Source organism: Littorina saxatilis, linkage group LG7, assembly GCF_037325665.1.
Source record: "Littorina saxatilis isolate snail1 linkage group LG7, US_GU_Lsax_2.0, whole genome shotgun sequence".
NCBI classification, from domain to species: Eukaryota; Metazoa; Mollusca; class Gastropoda; order Littorinimorpha; family Littorinidae; genus Littorina; species Littorina saxatilis.
The window spans coordinates 42,390,409-42,393,837 of NC_090251.1; positions in this window are offsets into that span (position 1 = coordinate 42,390,409).

Sequence of the window (3,429 nt, forward strand, 5' to 3'; positions counted from 1 at the left end):
TTCTGTCTCTCTGTCTCTCTCTCTATCTCTCGATCTCTCTGTTTCTGTCTGTCTTTGTCTCTGTCTGTCTCTGTCTCTGTCTCTCTCTCTCTCTCTGTATCTCTCTCTGTCTCTCTGTCTCTCTGTCTCTCTCTCTCTCTCTCTCTCTCTCTCTTTCTCTTATTACCACGGGACAAAAGCATCAGATAAGTCCTCTTAAATTACAACTGTCCTCAACTCAAATACAGCAATTAAAGAACATCGCATAATTGGTGTGACTGTCGATGAAGAAATGAACACACATAAACAACCTCTGTAAAGTGTTATCACGGAATCTATATTAGCTGTCAAATCTCAAACATTAGGCGAAGTCTGAAACACTACAAATGTTTGTTCATGCTGATATAATGCCTCATATTATGTTTGCTTCAACTTTGTGGGATGGCTGCAGTGATGTTCACTCATTGAAACTCAATTCTTTGTACCGTCGTGCTGCAACACTTATCCTGTATGAATCGCACATGTCCACTGACATGTTAAACAGCCTTAAATTCGTTCCCCTCAAAACCCATCTTGCACACAATAAGGCTGTCTTTATGAATAAACTAGTTCATGGTGATATGCCTAATTATGTGCAATTCTATTCAGGGGCGGACGAGGGGGGTGCACAGGGTGCAGGTGCACCCCCCCCCCTCCAGCAAAAAAAAATAAAAAAATTGGAAAGCTGATTCTATGACCATTTCTAAGTTCAAATGGCACCAGATGGCACCATTTTGCTTCTTTGGGCCAAAACATTTTCCGGGGGGGCATGCCCCCCGGAACCCCCTCGCAAATTCGGGCGCTTCGCGCCCATCACATTCAATTTCGATTCAAAGTGCAACCCCCCTTACAAAGCAACTGATCCGCCCCTGCTATTTTACACACGTTACGAAGAGGTATGGGTCTCAAAATTTACTCCCACCAATTCCTCGTATAGATCTTCATAAATCAAGCAAAGCTTTTTCAGGGTAATTTTTTTTTTTTGAACTCTTTGCCAATTGAAATCAAACGATCCACATCCTCAAAACCTTTAAAAGACAATTGCTCACACAGTTGATGACACTATAAAATGCCCCCTGGAATCTAGTTTCCATTGTGTACTCGGATTATGTATACAAAGTTTTTCATATTACATATGTAATTAATCTGAATGCGCAAATCCTCGACCCCATCCCCCTTCTTCTTGAAACTTAAGCTGACTGTGTATGGCCCTGTTCAGCGATACATTGCTGTATTTTTTTCCGTTTGTTTTTGTATGGTCTTGTTTGTTGATGACTTTGCTTGTCCAATATTGTGTATGTTTATACTCGACCAATACTTTGATGTTTTTACTAGTTTAATACTTTGATGAGATACTGTTCATTTTACGTATGACATGATAGCATGTGCATGTGTGTAAGTATGCGAGCGGACGCGCGCGCGCGCGCGCGCGCGCGTGTGTGTGTGTGTGTGTGTGTGTGTGTGTGTGTGTGTGTGTGTGTGTGTGCTATGATTCAACTGGAATGCTAACCCGAGGAGTTATCTCTGATGACTCCTCACATGATTGGCTAATTGATTGATTGATTGATTAATTGATCGAGTGAGTGATTGATGTGTTGGTTGATGTATTGATTGATGGATGGATCAATACAATAATTGGTTGATTAATTGATTGTTTGATTTGTTGAATGATTTATTGATTTATGAATAGATCGATAGAATAATTGATTGATTGATTGATCAACGATTGTTTAAATGACTAATTCAATATATATGTACGAGTTTCAGATGCTTGCCCTATGTATTTCTTATATTTAAATAGCTAGCTCCTGGAAGATGTTCCAGCGTACCGTGCCTGTCTGTTGCGATCCCACCAGACGGTTATCTTCACGCTTACTCTTGCCTCGCGTTGGATCGTCACTTCCTGTCAGAAGATCTGCATTTGTATTCACTCCCCAATTCAGTCTGCAGCTCTACATCCGACGAAGACGACCATGTGTACTCTTCCCCTCTGCTTCCTCGTCGGGCAAAGTCCAATGAATATATATCTTCGTGAATGCATTGATATGGATGAGGATGAGTATGAGCATGATGATGATGATGACGATGATGAGGAGGAGGAGGAGGAGGAGGAGGAGGAGGAGGAGGAGGAGGAGGAGGAAGAGGAGGAAGAGGATGAGGAAGAAGAGGAGGAGGAGGATCGACTAGTTTTTTATGAGAGAGAGAGAGAGAGTGAGAGAGAGAGACAGAGAGACAGAGACAGAGACAGAGACAGAAACAGAGAAACAGAGAGAGATATAGAGGGGGGTGGGGAGGCTTCTTGCGTTGAGTGCATAGAAACAATGGTCTAGGTGTAGGCTTACTGCATTTGTATGAATTGAATATGAACAATTGCTGGTATACAATTTCAACCACAGTGGACACTAATTGTGTTAGATATATTTTGATTTAACCATTTGTATTCTTTGTTTTAATATAATCCATGTCTGGTATGCAATTTCAACCACAGTGAACACTAATTTTGTTGAGTATCTTTAATTTAACAATTTGTATTTTTTTCTGATTAAAGAAAGTAGAATTCTAAAGTGGGTAAAACCTTTGGAATAACAGAGACTGAAAAAAAGAAGTGCACGCACCTATGTGTGTGTGTGTGTGGGGATGTGTGTGAGGAGGAAAGGGGGTGCATGGGTGCCTGTGTGTGTGTGTGTGTGTGTGTGTGTGTGTGTGTGTGTGTGTGTGTGTGTGTGTGTGTGTGTGTGTGTGTGTGTATGTGTGTGTGTGTGTGTCAACGTCTCACTGAAACACAACGCACAAGGAAACAAAGCACCCAGGATTCAACACACATGCATCTGACGGTCATTGTAGTATGTGCTTTTGGTTGTGACGTCTATACACAAACAAGGAAATAAAGAACCAAACAAACAATGTGTAACATAAAAAGTATAATTTGAAAAGGAATGGAGGAAATCAAGAATGCACATACATATAATTCAGTAAGTTGATACATGTCCAGATTATAATAATATAGTCACGTATCATAAGCTTGCCAATCATCAAAACGTGAATTGTTACGGAAGTTCCAAAACAACGGATGCCAAACACCAACACACACACACACACACACACACACGGATGCACGCACGCACACACACACATAAACACAAACACACACACTAACACACACACACAAATACACACACACACCAACACACACACACACACACACACACACACACACACACGTTTTCTTAGCAACTACCATTGTCAATTACTCGCCAGTCAGCTTCATAGCGCACACGACGAGAGGATGTGGAGGCTGGAATATATCTGCTTTATGCTGGCCCTGGCAGCCTCTTCTCAGGAATCTCAAAATACGTGTATGTGTAAATGTTGCATAATTATTCGCGCGCGCGCGTGTGTGTGTATGTGTGT